Genomic DNA, 20,782 nt, shown 5'->3' with positions numbered 1-20,782 from the left:
GTTTATTTACCTAAGATGAGGTCCTTGGGAAAATCCACTGTCCAAACCTAGAAAAATTCGCGTGTTATTAGAGGGGATTTTAATTTTCTGTCCCTCCTATCTCCAGGTGAATTTTGAATGACACCCCCCCCCCCTCGCGGGTTGGCATTTTCATTACACCCTTCAGACTTGCGTTCGGGTTTGTGCAGGCCTATTTGTCATAATTTAGCGCTATAGGACCTACTTTCTAAATGTAGGCTATAGCTATAGCCGTGCTATATAAATATTATAAGGTACCGGTATGTAATATTATGTAGGCCTATGGGGGGGGGTGGGTACTCAACACATTTTAACCATGACTTACAATGCAAGGCTCATTGTTGCCATAAATGATTTTTCCTTTAGGTCATTATAATAGGTTGTTATAAACTTCCATGTTTAACCTTGTATTGTTTTGGCTGCTTCATTATGACTTTCGGTGGGTTTAAGCAATTTCAAACAAACACAAACAAAAGGCACTATACCCAGTCACCTTCATGACAATTGAAACACTAGGTAATTTCTTTGCTATATTGAAGTTCTGGCAACACTGTATCCAGGCCGGGCACCCAGAGATATCGATCCACAATGCTAGTATTAGCCTAAGATTTCACGCGTGGATTTGAAAATTTTTCAGCTGGTAGTCAAAAATTATGGAATCAAAACGGAAATTCTGACAAAACTATGATATATCGCTCACGGTGATGTGCGTTAGAAAGTTGGGAAAAATCCTTCTTTAGCGAACTATATTACTTTGAAAAGCTAAAAGATTGATCCAAAAAAGGCTCGCGGGCAGAGTTGAAGCCTATCAAAATCGAAAATCTTACACTAAATGACTGAATTTCACGACTAAGTTTAACACTAAGATTTGAAAAAAAATACAGTATCAAGCATTACAGTTTTTCCTGACATTTACTGAAAAAATGAAAATTATTGCTTTTCATTTGGCCGAGAAAAAAAATTTACACTGAAAAGGTGTAACTCAAAATTTTGTTCATTTGAATACCAAATTCGATCGTTTGTATTGCCTTATTAAATGACTGAGTGAGCCTTGCAGAACAATAACAATCGGTAGTCCCGCGTCCTAACTGTGTTGTGACTGCTGGTAGACGTTAGCGGTACTGGAGTCACGTGATCGATCTTGTGATATCGATCTACAGGGTGTCCCCCAAAAAAGAGGCCCCTCATTGCGCCCTCTTTTTCTCCTATTTCTGAAAAGTTTATTAAATATATTCTGGTATGTAAAGAAACCGTTAATCGTTAGCTTTAATAAACCAAAACAATTATTTCAATCGACTCACAACTTTTGAAGATATGCCCTTTTGAATAAAAGTATCCGTTTTTCACTTTGTCCACGGATAGCAAACAGAGTGGTTGGGATGGCTCATGCTGTGGAGTGGCTTGCACGATCACCAGACCTCAAACCACTTGATTTTTTTTCCTTTGTGGCAAAATCCAAGATCTTCGCAAACGTATTACTGAATGCATTCGCAAGTATCCTGCGCACAAGGATGGTACACAACGCAATTGATGCAATGAGGACCAGGGCTGAAACCTGTATTCGCCAAGGAGGCAACCAGGTAGTGGGCAGAGCAGCACAGTAACCTCACTTCAGAAGAAACAAAGACAAACCAAACAGCCTTTTAGGGATACCTTTTATCCTAAAAAGAGAAATGACTTATGTTGTAAATAAAAATAAAAGAAAGCAAGAAACAACAAAATATTAAACATGATCAAACAAAAAGGCATAAATAACCAAGCAAAAATAAGTAATTGCAAGTACAGCAAAAGAAGTCCAATTCGGCATCCATTTTACCCACAAATTAATGACACTATTAACAAAATCCATTGCCCATAAACCCACCGGTAAAGCCCATTCCATAAATAAAATTATTTTATAAAGTTATCATTGAGGAATGTTTGATATTCATGCATGGTATTTGTACTCCTTTTCAATCTTTGAAGTAGGCAAACCTTCTCCGTGGACAGAGTGAAAACGGGTACATTTCTTTAAAAGAGCATATCTTCAAAAGTTGTGAGCCGATTGATATAATTGTGTTGGTTTATTAAAGCTAACGACTTTTAAGTCGTAAGGTTTCTTTACATACCAAAATATATTTGATCAACTTTTCAGAAATAGGAGAAAAAGAGGGCGCAATGAGGGGCCTCTTTTTTGGGGACACCATGTATGTGACTCCAGAAGCATTCCGTAGGTCTTGGGGAGGTGGTGGCGGCCTCTGTCTTGGTTGAGCATGTTCGGGGGGGAGGGGAGGTGCTCATTTACATTTATACCCTATTGAAAGTGTCCCAAAAATGTTGACATTAGTTTGACACACTAGTCCAAGTAAAGCAAGATTTCACTTGGTAACTAATTGCAACATTTCTCACAATGTATTTCTAATTGATCTCCATAACACCATACTTAAAGTCCCAAGAAAATCCTGCAAGGTACATATGTTAATTTGGATATACCAAAATGGCGAATTATGAAGAATAAGCATAGTTTGACCTGTCCGTCTTCGAAGTCCAGTTCTCGAGTTATTTATATGCATATGGACCAATGCTCCAGTTTTGATTAAAATAGTGTAAAATTGTCCCGCTTGTGAAACATTATGTTACAATTAGCTTACATTACAAAGAATAGTGACCCAACTAAAGTCTGCACAAAAAGTAACGCAGCTGTTATAAATACGCCTATAACGTCAGAACTAATAATTGTTTCCACGATGTTGCAACATAGAAAGACGGATGATTTGTTTACGCACATTTTGATACCCCGTTTGTCCAATTGCGTTCAATATTAACAACACAGCAGGTTTTTTTTAAAGAAAAATACCCGAATTCAAAAGATGCAGCTATTTGTATTGATTTGAAGTCAGCGTACAGATAAATGAATGGTTTTACATGCCACAATAACCATTGATCGCTATAAACTGCAACTTTTAAATAAATCATCCTTCTTTCTATGTAGAAATATTGTGGAAATAATTATTAGTTCTGAAGCTATAAGCGTATTTATAACAGCTGCGTTACTTTTTGTGCAGACTTTAATTACTTTGTTCAGTTTAAATGGGCCTTTACTTGATGAGTCGTATGTTGACATTTAGCAAGAGGCGTGATGTTCAGCCAAAAACGTTGATAAAATAAATCAAATTGTGAGGGATGTGTAACGTAATGCTTTGTTTTATTTTGATGATCGCGATCTTCAAAGGTGATGGTACATATTAATAAAATCAGCAAGATAAAAACCTAGTATATAATTAATATTGTTATTCTTATTGGCACTGTGTGTGGTTTTCATTAGTTAATAATGTCGACATGAATCTCTTGTCGCTGAGACGGATTCAACAATATGATTGGTAATCATCAGTGGCGTAACCAGTGATGAGTGGCGGGTACTTACTGCCCCTCCTGTTTCCCTTCCAACAGGATACAATAGAAAATGAACTACAAAATAATATTGTTAGGACACTCTTGATAGGGTAATGGAAACAAGACACCACTCCCCCAATCAATGTTGAATCCTACGCCGCAGATAGGCCAAATTATATACTTCATTAATATATTCTTGTTCATTGATTGGTTAAAAGTGGATCATATGACCAAAAATAGTTCTACCATCAGTACTCCTATCCGTAAATAGTACCTCTAAGCCGTAAATAGTATTTTCAATGTCCCGGATGAGCCGTAAATAGTACCTCCAAGCCGTAAATAGTACTTTTGACCATGCCTTCCGCGTGCGCGCATTCGATGCGACGGAACAGTTCACGCACGCGAAACTGCCATAGCGTCATTACGCGCTGCTGTAATTGGTTAGCCCGATTTTAGGCTATTCGATTTTTTGAAGGGAACCGTAGGTTGTGCTTAATTAGCCGTGCTGTTCGGATAGAAGCGGGAGAGTCAAAACGTCAAATAATTTTCTTTTAACAAATCAATGAACAAAGAACATATTAATGAAGTATATAAAACAAATATATACTGCCTTTATTCGAAGTTCTGGTTAAAACTATGGTCCCTCGTTGAGATCAATTAATACTATTTTCCTTAGTACTGTTGATCTCACCTCGGGCCCATAGTTTTAACCAGAACCTCTCATGGCAGTATATATTTGTATACTATACTTTTTCTCAATCGTTATAACCAGAGAAATCCTTTTTTTTTTGTGGATTGAACAAAATTTGACAAAAATAAACATTGAACCGTATTGATCTTGACCTATTTGGCGAATTTATCTTTGTGACGATACGTCCTAGGTAGTGTAACTATTCTTCATTTGAATCGTTGAGACCACTTTGGTTATAATCGGAGCATATTTCAGATCTATTGTTTTCTTTTACTTCATCCCGTGATACCATGATGGTTAAAACTCGTGAAAAAAAAAGAGATCAGACAGATTGCTGAAACTGCATATTTTTTAGGCCGACAAAACCCCTATTTTGTCTGTTTATAGGTCTTTATATCTTGTGCAAGACCGAATGTCCTTGATTAATAATTATGTACATGTTCTTCAGCATGATGAAGCTCCAGTATAAGATTTATTCATGTATAGCTAAAAGGTTTCAACAGCTCCGTCTAAAGCAGGCCATTTTTGAGCACATTTCCAAATCCCCATATCCAGCACCCTGTGTGGACTTTCAAAACTTTAAAAGTACCTATTAAAAAGAGGTTTATTTAATCAATGAATAACAGTTGAACTGATAATCCCTATTCAATCCTGTGTAAGGCAGGAAACTAATTGGTCTATTACTCAGAATAGCAATTGGCAAAAATATTAAGGTATCATTTACAAAATTGTCCATATCGTGAAAAGTATTGATGCTATTTATATAACTTTTGGTATAATTTTACAGCTTATTGTCTAGTGCTTACATTTTTGTTCAAATCATAAAATGTCAAAAATGCGTCTTGTTCCTGGTTTTGTCAGAGCGGGTCACAAATGTGTTCTAACCCGTGATAATTAGAGCACTGTCAAAACATTACGCAAAACATAGCAACAATTCGTGACCCGTTTAAAGAGCCAGAATGTGTCCTTGATGTGTTCTAATACCGAGCTTGTTGTTGTCAGAACCAACGCACTGAATGGTCTATTGTTCTATTGTGTCCGATTTGAGCGCTGACATATTCAGTCCCAGAAGAACGCCAAATATGGATTAAAAGACCTTTGACCTTGGATGCACAACAGCATGTTATGATCTAATGGGAAACTGTGCACATCAACAAACACCATTTCTATCAAAAAAGGCAACGGCCGATATAATTTGAAACCACATAAATTACTAGAGTTGGTTCTTCTCTTGGATTTGGACCAAGCTTTAGAATATCGACTGTTGCGTTTTGAAATAAAACAAACCAGAAATTTATCACCCATTGTAAAAGATATGGCACATGTACCGAATACATGTACATACATTGGCTGACTTTGTGGATTTCCTGGCCCAGCCATGCTAACCACATAAAGGATATTATACGATTAACCTAGTGCAGCTATTGTCATAGCAGGGTATTATTATGTAATACTCCTGATCCATATTTGGCACTCTCTTGGACTGATATTGGAAAATGTTGCCAATCAATATTCATGAGAGTGTACATTCAACATCCAATTTTCGAAATTGGGTGACTCGTGCTTGGCCGGTGTAAAATACATCCGACTAGGCGCTTTAAATACGTAACGCATAAAGGCATTGACATCATCGAATGGCTGCCTATAGTGCTGTTAGTGTTTAGGCCTATGGGGGGGGGGCTGTGTTTAGTTTCTATAATAATTATTATAAGGCCTACATTTATTTGTCAGTCCTTTCTGTTCCTTTCTCTGTACTTATTCTTTCCTTGCTAAAGTATCACTCCCTCTTCTTATCTCCCTTCCCTTCTCCACCCCCTCTTACTTTTTGCCCCCTCTCATTCATATCATTTTCCTTACCTTTCTATTTATTTACTTCTATTTATTTATTTCTCTTCATTTCTTCCTCTTTCTCTCTTCCTCCAGTCCCCCTCTCATTCTTCATATCCCCTCCTCCTCCACCTCTTCCTCCCTCATCCCCTCCCAAGACCTCTCACAGAAGAGCTGCCCCCTTCAGTACGCCACTGTTTATGACATTCTCTTTCTTAAAATAAAATAAAATGTCAATTTGTGAAACAACTTTAATAGGCCTATACCGGTATACTTATTATATGTTACATGTATACGTAGCTATTACCATACAGTACTATAGACATGCAGACATGGCAGCCTTGATGTGTAATCATTCAGCAAGCGCATTCAATTTATTTAAATGAAGCACCTAAATTCAGTGGGGTGACAACGAGCTGTACATCAGCGGCTAATGTGTGCCTTTTGTGCTTACGGCTACTCAATCACACCCTTGGGTTTAATGGCAACAAAAGGTACTTTTCGTTCCAGTAGGCGCTTTCACGCGACTTTCGTTTGATCACTTATTGACAGTAGCCTGCTAGGTAAAGCGTTAATACACTGTTGGGTCAGCTTACCGATTTAATGGCGGAAGCCCTTTGTCCAAAAACAAAAGGTACCTTTCGATGAATAGCTTGTCAGATTTCAAATCGGCACAAGTGAACAATGCGTTACATAATATATTGCTTCTCCATCTTTAATAGCTCCATGGTCAGAACACACTAACATACTTCCTAAACATAATCAGAACATTATGCAGAACATGTAATGGTTACTAAGATTTTCTACAACAAAGGACAAAGAATGTACCCATAGTTTCTTGTATTTGGCACAAAACCACAATCTAATTTGTACACATGTTTAATCAAATTGAAAATCCTAGGAAACAGGTGGTGTGAAATTTGGGTCAATTACTGACAAATGGGGAACGTTTGACGCATATTATGTCACTGTTGTACATCAAAGAGATAAGCTGATTAAACATCATGATCGGTATAGTAAACTCAGTCGTCAAGATTCTAACTATCTGATCCAGAATGTTCGCTTACTTCGACAAGAATCACGTCATTAGATGGGGTATGCTGAGGTCATCGGCACGGAGCAAAATATAAACACTCGCTGGATAAAGGAGGCTATAGAAATAGAAAGAAGAGGGGCACCACCATGAAAAGAGACGAAGGACAGTACCAATTATCTCACATATTTGATAAGTTTCTGAAACAGGGATCTAGAAAATCCCTTGAAGAAAAACCAACTGGCAACTCTAAGATCAGCGCTGGAACTACTTCTTGCGTCGGTTGCCAATAGCAGTCACTACCCATCAAGTGTTGATAAAACGTACATAGGTAAGTGAATATGGATCGTATACTAAGATAGACTATGCCATAGTCGATTTTGATAAACAAAATGTTAATTGATCATTATGAACGCATTCAGTTGAACTCGAAATTATACTGATATTATTTTATTACATCAAAATACTAGTAAATACTGGTTATGAAAAAGTTTATATAATTATATTAGTGACAGTAACAGTAAAGTAAACATAGGCTTATTGAATGCAACATATAATAATGGCACTTCAATACTGAACAGTTCTGATTTTAGAATCTACCAGTTTAATAATCGCGAAAGCCCGAGTTAAAAATCGACTATGTATATTGCATTTTTAACAGGACTTTGATCGGGGACTTAGTCCCCAACACACACTGTCAATCATACTTGTTTATCAAGTCATTTTAACCGCAAGCACAAAGTCTGTAAGTACAAGACGCGCTCATGCACCTTGTACACAAAGCGCCGTACAACTTAATGGCACATGCCCGAAGGATTTAAATAACGAGATCTGGGCGACCAATCACAAACCAGATCCATTTAAAGATGCATTACATCATGGCCAATTTTAGTAGGCCAAAATCCGACAATCTTATCCATAGACAACCATGTTAAACATGTTAACCGCAATCGAAAGTAAGTAGTCCACTTGGGAAGCCAACAAACAGAGGGAGTACGGTGACTAAAACGATCATGTGAAAATCTATCAATTGTGCACAAATTAATTAAATGAGAGTTTTAAGAGTATGCACAATGGGCAAGTGGACTACGGAGAAGTCTAATGCTAAGATCATTGTCTATAATGAAAGATCTAAGCTTGTATTTTATTCATTTTACTAGATTTACTCCACAAGTAATTTGCATTTGTATGTGTAAAAGTACTGTAACCCTTTTAAGTGAGCATACCGTCAGTTGCATATTGATGAATATCAATTTATACTGGTATGTTTTACCAGGGACCATACACGGTCCCTGGTTTTACCAGAAAGTAATTATGCTGTTATATTTAATTAATTTTCATTTTACTAGTTTTACTCCACAAGTAATTTGCATTTACATTTAGGGTAATTCTCATGTGTTAAAGTATTGTAACCCTTTGTAAGTAAGAATATCATTTGCATATAGATGACTTTCACTTGTACTGGCACGTTTTACGAGAAAGTTTTTGTTATTGTTTTTATATTTGACTACGTTAGAATATCATCTACCAAAAAGTAAGATTGTTGCCTACACAGCAAAAACTGCAGAACACATGACGCGTCGACTGCCGTCGAGGTGTGGTTAAAAAGTGTTCCAAATGTGTTCCAAGGTCAAGCTAGTTGTTGTCAGAACATCTAAATAGTGGATATGCACTATTTCGTGTTTGTTGTTTCATTTTCGCCACTAAAATAACCTTTAATCTTACCCATACCTTGCTTTGTTCCTATATTAGTAAACTTTAAAATCCCAGGAAACCGCTGGTGTGAATTTGGGTCAGTTGCTGACAAAAAAGCTCGAAGCCTATTACCTTTTTAAATATCAAAACAGTACGCTTGTATTTGGATATTGTTAGCTTTACTCACAAGTAATTTTGATTTACATTTAGGGTAACTCTCATGTGTCAGTAAACAAAGATAATTAAGGCGTAGTCTCTTACAAAAAGCTTAAGTGAGTCATGGCCAGATTTGCAGCAATTTACCGCTCCAACTATAAGTAATCCAGTAAGTTCAACTTGTAGTACTTTTTAGGCAATCCTCTGTTTTAATATTATTTTGATGAAAATCAATCGCATACTTTTCTAAAAATAATGATTCACAGTAGTAGAGTATTCGATGTATTCCGTCGAATAATAAAAGACCCTAAAGTCTCGGACTGCCAATTTTTGATACTTGAAAAGTATATAATGTCAAAAACAATGACGTTACTAGAAATACATTAAAATTGTAATAATGTGCAGGTGTTCCATAAATTTGCCCAAGCTATTTAAAACACCATGATTGTTATAATACATCCGTACATAACATTCCACCTTATACCAGTTCAGGGTGGGGGGTCATTGCATTTCAACAAGGTTTTTTTTTTCAATATTGGATAAAAACTTTACACTACTATAACTTTGTAAGTTAAAATGTCATTTGTATATTGATGAATATGGAAGTGAAAGTAAAAGAGGCCGTAATACCTGAGTACAATACGGGCGCAACCGCCAGAGAAAAGATGATTGCAGATTGCCAGGCATGACTCGGAAGCCAATACTTCATATGATGTTTTGCAGCCAAAGCCACAAGCCCAGCAAACACAAAACGTTTTCGACATTATTCGCAAAAGGTTAGAAAAGGTTGCCAGAAAACGTTTAAAAATGTCGGGTTATATAGAGGACTAAGGGTATAAAACGTTTTCACAACATTCAAAAACATTTGTTGATAACCTACTGCAAATTATTTTAACATATTGTTATTTAAGTGTTGACAAAATATTTGGCAAAAAATGTTTGCAAAATATAGTTTACAATAACATTTTGAAAACATTAAAAAAAATATGGTTGTAGTGTGCTTTCATACAAAACGTTTTAAATTGTTTTCATGACCTTTATGTAATAAAGCAAATATAATATATAATAAGCAAAAGTAGATTTACACTGTCATTCAACACAAGCATATATTGAGTTATTTACCTCAATATTTCGACAGGTACAAATGTCGATATTAAAAAGTTTTTACCTCAATCAAAACCCAAAATGTAACTTGTTTAAAACGTTTTTAAAACGTTTTTGTGTTTGCTGGGTCTACGACCACAAATAAATCGGCAGCCTGCTTTTAATTTGGAAAATTCCAGGTGTTTGAACTTAAGGTTACTGCCTCTTTTGAGGTTTTGAGCAAAAAAATGGGATGAATTTGCCACATTAAGTGTCAAATTTGGCCCAGAAATAATCATCGGAAAAATAAAAGCTATACCTCATCTTAAAGGTAAATGCTTATATATTATTATTTTCCCATTGTTATTTTTATAACCTTAATCAGATTTTCACTGGAAGCCTAAGACTTGGGTCCTTGCTCTCACCACTCGCTATTTTATTTTTGGACCGTTGATATCATACCATACTTCACACCGATTTCTCTACTAAATTGTAGGCATGTGTCAAACATTCCGCAATTACATTCTTGCTATCAAACTTTGGTATACGAACCTCCGAAATATAATTTACAAGTTCTAGAAAACGTAAATTTTCAGTGCTCCACATTTGGTCATAAGCTTATTCATTAAAGTTCTTCTATTTTCCTTCTTGACCCATATTTTTTATTTTAAACTAGCTGCAATATATCACTGAATCCTACTTAAGCCATAGGTACAAAGTTTGTATGTCCAAACTACAGCAGTGATGAAAAATAGTAACATTTCTTGCCACCATTCTGCCAAATCACACACTTTTCAAAAGCTTCCGTTTCAATCATTTTTGTGATTCAGGTACCTGTTTTGCCATTATGTGTCAAATCAGTTCTAAGTTTACCATCTCAATTGTACTCACCATTTATATCCCAAGCAAAATGTATATATCAAGAACAGGTAAAATATACCAAATCTCAAATATCTCCAGTCATATAAAAAGCACATTGCTTTCAAAATGGTGCCCAGAATTGACCTCAATTACTTGACCCACACAAAACCCTCATTTACAAGTCACACTATTGACAACTAGCCATGCATACAACAGTACAGTAATGAATTCTTTTGAAGGTTGGTGAAGAGCCTAATCTTTCAAGTCAAAGCACTTCCCACAAATCAATGCAGTCAATACATGTGTGCTGATGTGTGACAAACTAACATGTATTATAATACACTGCTATTTAGATCAAGAGGTGTCAAAAGCAGGTGAATTGTGGGATGGTGTTCAATAATGCTGAAACAGGGCTGGTGTTATGTCATTGTCTGAATATATTGATTTTTATGGATTTTCTCTACCTTGAGATAATACATATTGTGAATGAGAGGGATTTTTATGCTCAGCTGTCTTAGAATTGTTAATGGCTGGGTCTGGCAATCCCAATTACCCTCTCCTTAGTCACCTAGCAACTGTAAACAACATATTATGTGGGGTAAAAATTAATATACTACAATCATTTTTAAAAGCACTTTTTAGGCACAAATTTTGCAAATTGAATATCTGAAGTATTGAATACATTTATGTACTTAATAAATATGCAAAAATGTAAAACATGGACAAGTTGGATGGAATTCAAGAGTATGTATCCTTAAGTAAGAGTCGTATACGATGAATTCACCCGAATCACCCCTCAAAATCACAACACATGATCGTACATGCAGGAGCACCTCCTGTACAATATGCAAATTGATCTGATTGGACCCGCTGAGCCCCATAACTACGCGCACAAAGGTATATTTTGGTGTCTTTATGACCATACAAATCATTCGTTTTCAATAAATTTGGAGCATCAATTTTTCCCGTGTGCAATCGATGCTATAGGGGGCACTTTGTGGTTTCTGTTTTAGAGCGAGGAAGTTTAGTATAAAGCGTATAAACCAAATTAATAAGAATAATAACAACAAAATAGAACCAGTATGTGATACCTACGTATTCCATGTGCGCAACTGATAGCATTTGTATTCAAAAAGCCTCGGATGGATTACAATTCCATTAACTTTTGAATTAAACATCCACTTGTGCAATAATTACGGAAAAAGAGGGATGTGCACTTTATTATGTTGTCTATATAAACGCATTCCCTATCTATTATCATCATCATTTTCTATTGGAACCACATTGACATCGTTAATGCGCTTTGCACTGAAGACTCAAATCATAGCAGCAATCGGTCTGTTTCTCTTGGCTTTGACTTCTTTGACTTCCATAGCAGTTTCACAGTCTGAGGTAATTAATTTGTTTTTGGTTTTCTTCTTTGTTTTTTGTTATTAGTTCAAATGTAAATTAAAATCTGGATAAGTTTGTCTCCAGTCATCCCGATGTCAACTATAGCATGTATAGTAAGTGATTTTATCCGTACTTTTGGTTAGAACTCTAGTAAATATTTTTTTGTATTCAAAATTTCTTGCAGCTATGTTAAAGTGATACAATAATGTTTATTGGACACTAAACTAGACAGACAGGGTGTCTCAATAAAATGCAACCCAACTTTTACCCTATTTTTCTCGAGTTTATTTATAATCAAATGGTCACAATTGGTAAAAAAATGGTGTAGTTAACATCTTGCGTCGTTGAGTTTTGACAATTTAGGTAAAATGAGTCAAAATTGATATCCTGCACTTGAGTATATGAAATACATTGTGTATTTAGAAGACTCTTTTGCAACAGTTTTAGAACAATGGTAAACCCAAACTGATTGTTTTTATACTACTAGTAGTACATAATACAGAAAGATACTCCGGAATTTCAAAACATCGTGCTGTAGCTATACTCCCATTACAGAAAATACAGCACTAATTTTTTTTTTTGATTAAAAGGATATTACCCTGTTTTGCCAAATGAAGCATAGCTAAATCCTAATCCTTTAGTTAGTCCTAACTGGCAATAAAAGTAACATTTTAATATTTGGGAATATTTGGAAATAAGGGCCAAAAACATGCATTTCAGGGCGTTTTGCGACCTTTTTCGTATTCTGTGACAATCAAGCACAAAGAATTGAACAAAGACTAATTTCAAGTTATGCATTATACTCAGAATTTTGAATGTTTAGATTTGTGCCAAGTCTACAATTTTGTGACTACAGTTGAACCATTTTCCCTCAAATTGCAAAAATATTATAATTTGACTTTTATTACCAGTTAGAACTATAAATGATTAGGATGAAACTATGTTTCATTTGGCAAAACAGGATAATATTTTTGTAATCCCAAAACAAATTAGTGCTGTATTTTTCTGGAATGAGGAGTAGAGACATTGTCTGTCATAAACATTGATTTTAGCAGTTTTTTTATGGAGATTTGTATTTAAGTTGGCTTTGGGGTTAAAACTATTCATTGCCAATATTCTATGAAAGTACATTTAAACGCGTTAATTTGAAATTAAAGCATAAACTTTTTTGCATGAACTATACGAAATGAAATGAATAATCCCATGAATTTGATTTCGATAGAAACTTAAGTGATATACATTTTAAAAAGTATAGCATTATTTATGACTCCATACATCTGACACAAAGTGTTTATAATGGCCTTCCCATAATTCTCCAACATCTCGAATTGGCCTAAAATATCACTTACGATAGTGTGGCACTGTACCGACAATAGAAGCTCTAGTCTCTATAGCGAGAATATAAGGACAGAATGATAACCAGAAAACAACTTGAAAGTTTTGTAAAACGTTAACGGTAAATTGTCATATTTCATCTCGCCGACGCAAGATGCAAATTTTACCTTTTTCAATTTTAACTTTTTGGCAAACATTTTAAAAGAAAATCATAGTCTAAGGAAATGTTGACCATTGATTATAAATAAAAATGTGACAAAAAGGTATTCATTACTGTCCAGGGGCTACTGTATAATAACTAGAAAATTAAATCACAGGGCTTTGTTCGTTTTTTGTTACTGCGCCGACGGTCCCAACTCTCGCTGGCATCACGCAAAGCATACTTAGCGTAGGTGTTGCACAACTGCGTAGTGCGTATATACCATAATAAGTTTTAAAAAGTGTATTTTATGGACAGAATCTCGAAAATGTTGTCTTTTGGCGAATGTACCCTGGTTTAATGATCAAGTTTTTCAATTTTTTCAAATAATTGGAAATGTTCTGTGCAGATAACCAAATATAATTGGAAGGATTTGACACCATGTAATAATTACATTTACCATATTTATAACATTTAGCATTAAATAAATTAGATATAATTGAACTTTACAATAATGAATGCAAACTACGACAAATAAAATGTTTTTTCTCCTTTCCCATTTTCAGGAGTTGAAATGGGATGTAAAAAATGTAGTATCTGATGTATTAGGTATGTTTACAACAGTAAATGCTACAACATAATAATAAACAATATTATAGGCAAACTAAAGTAAGGCGCAACTCAACCAACACAAAACCATTCATACAATTCTCTCTCACTTCCCTCTCCCTCCCCTTCTCTCCTTTCTCTCTTTTCCCTTTTTTTTAGAGATCGCCAGGGTGTGTGTGTCGCCCCCCATGGCGACGGCCCTGGATAAGGCTAAGAAGAAATTTACTCTAAGCAAATCCCCACAATCAAGAAAAAGATGGAGGAAAATGAATAACAGTCTCAATGATGCCTATAAAGTTGACGAGGCTGCTGCACTCAATTAACAGATGGTTGAGCTGAGAGCAGCTGATGAGACTGGGAACTATACAGCTACTTGGAAAATTATCCACACTCTCCGGAAAGAACACCAAGCGAAATGTGAAAATCGAAAAGAGAGATGGCACAGCTCCTTCAAGTGATAAAGAACTTCTCGAGGAGTGGAGAAGTTTCTTCAATTCATTGCTCAACAATGACAGTGGTTTGGGTCTGTCAGAACTACATGTATACCCCACCAGCGCAAGAACATCTCCCCATCTGTGCTGACCCGCCTACTCGTGAAGAGACCGTTAAGGCAATTGCCGCCATGAAAGCCAACAAAGTAGCAGCTTTAGATTGGACCTTTCTTTGATGACCAACTAAAGAGGCACATCACTCAATGTCCATAGCTGCTAAAGTCTTCCTCCTTACTTTTTCTCTATTCATGCTCTTCTCAGGACCCATATGCTGGACTCCCTCAGATTTTTAGTCAGGTCAGACATTTTGCGCTGGCAACATGAGCTAGGGAGGAAGTATACCTTGTGGTCATGGTGTGCATTTTGCTCAAACACTACCCCTGCAGTGCATAGTATGCATAGCTGGGGTCAAGTATGATAAGAAAGTCCACTATCTAGCAATTCAAATGTCAAATAGATTTTCACAAAGTTATGATAGTAAATAATTATTTTGAAAGAATAGATAACTTCAAAACTATGGAAAGAAATAGAAATTTTTTAGAGGTTGTGGCAAAGCTTCCATGAATTTCACATTCACTAACTATGGACGCCAAAGGACTTGAAACAAGTCTACTTTTAAACTGAATCCGGCCTAATGTAGACCCCTTGCTGAGAACCAACCAGGCTGGTTTCAGACCAGGAAGCAGATCCATATATGTACTGAGAAGAATAATGGAAAGCTTTAAGGAATACCAGCTCCCCTTGATAGTTACCTTCGTTGACTTCAAGAAGGCCTTCTATTCCATGGAAGGCTTTAAGGAATACCAGCTCCCCTTGATAGTTACCTTCGTTGACTTCAAGAAGGCCTTCTATTCCATGGAAGGCTTTAAGGAATACCAGCTCCCCTTGATAGTTACTTTCGTTGACTTCAAGAAGGCCTTCTATTCCATGGAAGGCTTTAAGGAATACCAGCTCCCCTTGATAGTTACTTTCGTTGACTTCAAGAAGGCCTTCTATTCCATCATCCCTTTCTCTTTATTATCCTTGTTCAGAGTCTACGGTCAATTGAAATGTAGGGGCAGTCCAGAGTCTACAGCTAAAATGATATTTCCTGTAAGGCCACCCTCAGGAATACTATATGCAACAATAAATTAACACAAGTTTAAAAATAACAAAAAACAAAATAAAATTGGGTATTATTAGGGGTTGAGCAATATTTATTTATGTGTAGAATTCTCAAAATGGTCTGCTAAAAATCACTTGCCCCCTTTTGATTTGCCAAAAAAATCTATGTGCGCCCTTTACGTATGCAAGGCTTTGGAGAACCCAAATTTAAAACCTTAAAATATCTTATAATATACGAGGGGCAGTCACTATGTTTTAAGAGTTGACTCGTGACGTCATATGTGGATCGTTTTCATGGCACACTGAAAACGAAAGTTGGTCAATTGACTAAAAAAATAGTCATTTGCTATGTCTTATTTGACTAAGAAATAACTAGTCATTAGTTCTTGAATTGACTAATATTAATTAGTCCTTCAGCTTATGTCTTATTTGACTAATCCAGAAAATAATTAGTCTAGCACAAAATTAATTAGTCCGTTATTAGTCATACACTAAAATCGATTAGTCTTGTATTAGTCTCTTGACTAATTATCAACTAGTCAAAGGCAAGCGTACATTTTCAAGGTCGTGGTGTGCGCGTCAACTCAAGACTCTCGAGTACGCGTTCAGGAATTAAAATCCAAAACAGTAGTATTCATGTCATGATTGACATGAACATGTACATAATCATGCAATGCCAATGCTTTCTATTTTCAATAAAAATGGCCACAGATTTAATTTTAAGATTTTAACTACATTCCCTGGCAACACAGACAATGGCAGATGACTTGCATAAAAACTTACATTCACAATGTCAAAGAGACGACCGTCGTGGAACGAGTCGTCTGCTGATAATTTACATAAGCTTAAGGGAGGTGTAATGAGCGTGAACCTGGTTTGGATACAGAGGGAGTGTGCCTGTAACAGACACAGCCACCAGAAAAGGACCAGCTCAGATCGAACGCCAAATAAGTTTGCTGATATTTCATTTTTTTCTCAGCCTTGCAAAAAATAGGCAGAGGTGGGAATCGAACCCGGGACCTCCGTGTTGTAAAACCTACTGCGTTACCACTGAGCCAACTGACAATTAGCTATGAGAAGTTTGATAGTAATCTTTGATATTGCTGAATAGAATAAATCAATACTGATAGGTCTATTTATCTAATGTACGATGCTATTCAAATTGGCCTATAGACTAGGAATATAATGTGAAATGACTATCAATCGATCAATTAATCAAGTTGTCAAGTTATCAACAATTAATAATAAACCGACGTAGGCCTATCATGGAATATTACTATTAAAATAGGCCTACTAACTAATATACCAAATACATAACATAAATAAATAAGTCAGTAAATAAATAAATAGGCATAGGCCTAAATAAATAAATAAATACATAATGCAGAATGCAGTTAGTATTTTAGTTGCAAAATTCCAAACATTCTATTCACACATTCTATTATAATTTTCTGCTCTACACGCAAAGGATCTGTGCCTTTAATATGTCCGCGCCTAATCAATAATGAGTCTTTCACCATGCTCACACACCATGTTAAACTATTGTATCCCTGTATAGTATTATCTACTGACCAAGTCCTAACAACTCAATGAAATGGATGCTATAACGTACCCAATCAAGCGAACATATCAAGGTCATATCAGGGCGTTATACAAAGAATGGTCAAAGGTCAACGTTTCCAAAGAAGTATAGTAATAGATGTAGACACAAGCTTTCGTGCGGGAAACATAAACACATGTCAGTCGTGTGGTTTTTATGAGATTTGATACGGCGCTGAAGTCTATGGCTGTCCCAAAATCAGTACCAGACCCGGTTACCAGACGGCAATGTGTGTGTTGTTACAAGGAATACAAACTCATTTTATCAATAAGTGAACCACGTAGAGGAATACGACATCTATCGTGAGCCGATCTGCATGCTGTTGCCTGCAAAAGCCGACGATCAGGTAAAAATTCTAAAAGCAGCGTGACTAGATATTTGCGTTAATTTCATGATACGTGTAAAACGCATTGAAAACGCCAAATTGCAGTCATAAAATATATAATATTAGTACATCACCCAATCGAATGTTAACGTAGGTATGTGGAAAAGAACTGCAATAACAATAACAAACTATGTGCCCAAAGAGTTGTCTTTGGCATGTCGCTTTTTTGAAATATCACCAAAAATATCAAATTTTGGAAAAACGCCCCAAAATTTAAAACAAACACGAACCTTCCAAAATAAATATATATTAGCACTCGGCGGCCCAGTCACTACCTGGCACTGTTTTGACAGTGCTCTAATTATCACGGGTTAGAACACATTTGTGACCCGCTCTGACAAAACCAGGAACAAGACGCATTTTTGACATTTTATGATTTGAACAAAAATGTAAGCACTAGACAATAAGCTGTAAAATTATACCAAAATGGTTCATTGGTTTATCTCTATTGATTGGTAGGTGACAAGTCTATGAATGGACTGTGTATTCAGCTCTATTCAGTCAAGTGGATGAATGGGGTTTATGTGTTGACTTTCTTGGGATTAAAAGTATGTCCTATTGCAGGAAGCAAGGTAGGGTCGAAATGACATGGGCATGTTTACAGCGGGCAAATTACAGGTGATAGATGACAGGCAAATTACAGGTGCTAGAACTCCCCTTTTATATCTACTTACGTATCACTAGCCTCTTAGGAAGAAGAAGCATAAAATTAAGTAAACGTTTTTAAAATAAGGTTTCTGAACTAAACCGGGAAAATACTTTTCATACCAGCATAGATTTAGTTTAGGGGGGCAGGAGAGGGAGGGAGGGAGGGATGAAAGGAGAGAAGGAGTGATAGAAGAGGAGAAGAGAGAGAGAGAGAGAGAGAGAGAGAGAGAGAGAGAGAGAGAGAGAGAGAGAGAGAGAGGAGGAGGAGAGTAGCGGGAGGGGGAGAGGTGGAAGAGGGGTCAGTATGTGATGTGTCTCTCTCATCAGATGAGAGAAAGGGGAAAAAACTACAATAAGTTCGTAAAATAGGCCATATTGGGCCGGTATATTGTGGGCCTACAATGATGTTGACCAGGCGCATTAAGGTGATGTGGACAAAGAACTAATAATAAAGATTGACAAAATATGTAATGTGCGCATCCTATCACCCCTCCGCATCGCGCCCTTCATCAGCACTGATGGAGATTGGCAATGGAGCCAGGGCCGGAGTTACCATTAAAGCTGATATAAAAACTTATAAGTTCATTATTTTGTGCTAAATGGGCGTGTCAATTGGCCTTATCGATGACGTAATGGGATTCTTACGGGCATTAAGGTCCGAACTGTGTAGCTGCCGATGGTGTTATTTGATAATTTTTGCACGTGAGGACAGGGAACTTAGGGGCTGTCATTTTCTTCGGAAGGAGTGGGTCATGAAATTATTTATTTGGGGGTTAAGAAAATGATTTTCCCCTCCCCCTTGTAGTGCCACCCCTGACCATAATTTTAACTCTAATTTTAACGTAAATTGACGAAACTATAACTTTTATCCTGTTCGGAATAATGACCCTCTCGGACTAATAGACTAGCTGTCCCTGCCCGACCCCCTCAACCCTAACTTAAGGCCCGGTCACACTGTGACGAATAGGGATGAACGGCAAGCGACGTTAAGCTGCGAATTGCAATTTTGAATTTACCGCCACTCATCGTGACTGTGTTGCCGTTAGTTGTCGCTGACGAATCCGTTAGCGACCGCAGACGGCCGCAATTATTCGTCGCGTTCGTCGGCAAATTTTCAACATGTTAAAAATTTTGTGACGGCAAAAGAATCAGTTGTGATTCCGTTCAGATTTCGTTGGAGACCGCAACCCTCATTTCTTTGACGTTTCCATACCGTGCGAAGCCGTGTCTAGTCGTTTTGAGGTCGTCACAATTTCATTGGTAGTCGTTGGTAAACGTCACTTCGATTTCAATAGACTACCCGGCACGATGCAATTTTAAAGTTCATATAAAAAGAAAATAATATAATAATAATCAAAATATTAATATTTTTGATTATTATTTATATTGTTATTGATATTGATGTTAATATTTTGATTATTATTGATACTGATATTAACATTTTGTATTATTATTGATATTGATGATAATATTTTTGATCATTATTGATATATTGATATTGATATAATAGTTTGGATTATTATTAATATTGATTTTCATATTTTGATTCCTATTGATATTTATATTAATTTTTTTGATTATTTTTTATTTATGTGTAATATTTTTTATTATTATTGATATTGATATTAATATCTTTGATTATAATAGGCCTAATTGATATTGATATTAATATCTTTGTTTATAGTAATTGATATTGATGTTAATATTTTTGATTATTATTGATATAGATATTAAAAGTTTAGATTATTATTTATACTGATTTTACTTTTTTTGATTATTATTGATATTTGTATTGGTTTTTTTATATTATTATTGATATGTGTAATATTTTTGATTATTATTGATATTGATGGTAATATTTTTGATTATTATTGATAAAGATATTAATAGTTTTGATTATTATTGATATGTGTAATATTTTGAATATTATTGATATGTGTAATATTTTGATTATTATTGATATCGATATTAATTTTTTTGATTAATATTGATGATATTAATAGTTTAGATTATTATTGATATTGCTTTTACTATTTTTGATTATTATTGATATTTATATAATTTTTTATTATTATTGATATGTGTAATATTTTTGATTACTATTGATATTGATGTTGATATTTTTGATTATTATTGAAATAGATATTAATAGTTTGGATTATTATTGATATTGATTTTACTATTTTTGTTTATTATTGATATGTGTAATATTTTTTATTATTATTGATATTGATGTTAATAATCCTGATTATTATTGATATAGATATTAATAGTTTGGATTATTATTGATATTGATTTTACTATTTTTGATTATTGTTGATATCGATGTTAATATTTTTGATT

The 20,782-nt window shown here is 35.4% G+C and overlaps 1 protein-coding gene and 1 long non-coding RNA gene across 2 annotated transcripts in view; one reads left to right on the top strand and one right to left on the bottom strand.

Annotated features, from left to right (window-relative positions):
- LOC140161840 (GLIPR1-like protein 1) overlaps window positions 1–20,782 on the bottom strand; it is a 157,314-nt gene that overhangs the window by 70,462 nt on the left and 66,070 nt on the right. The window lies entirely within an intron of this gene.
- LOC140162816 (uncharacterized) overlaps window positions 12,010–20,782 on the top strand; it is a 29,579-nt gene continuing 20,806 nt past the window's right edge. Inside the window, exon 1 of the long non-coding RNA XR_011860354.1 lies at window positions 12,010–12,128. This is a non-coding gene — a long non-coding RNA (uncharacterized lncRNA). The remainder of the gene's footprint in view (window positions 12,129–20,782) is intronic.

This window comes from Amphiura filiformis, chromosome 10 (genome assembly GCF_039555335.1).
Source record: "Amphiura filiformis chromosome 10, Afil_fr2py, whole genome shotgun sequence".
NCBI classification, from domain to species: Eukaryota; Metazoa; Echinodermata; class Ophiuroidea; order Amphilepidida; family Amphiuridae; genus Amphiura; species Amphiura filiformis.
Note: the sequence above shows the minus strand (reverse complement) of the source record. Positions and strands in the feature narration are given on the sequence as shown.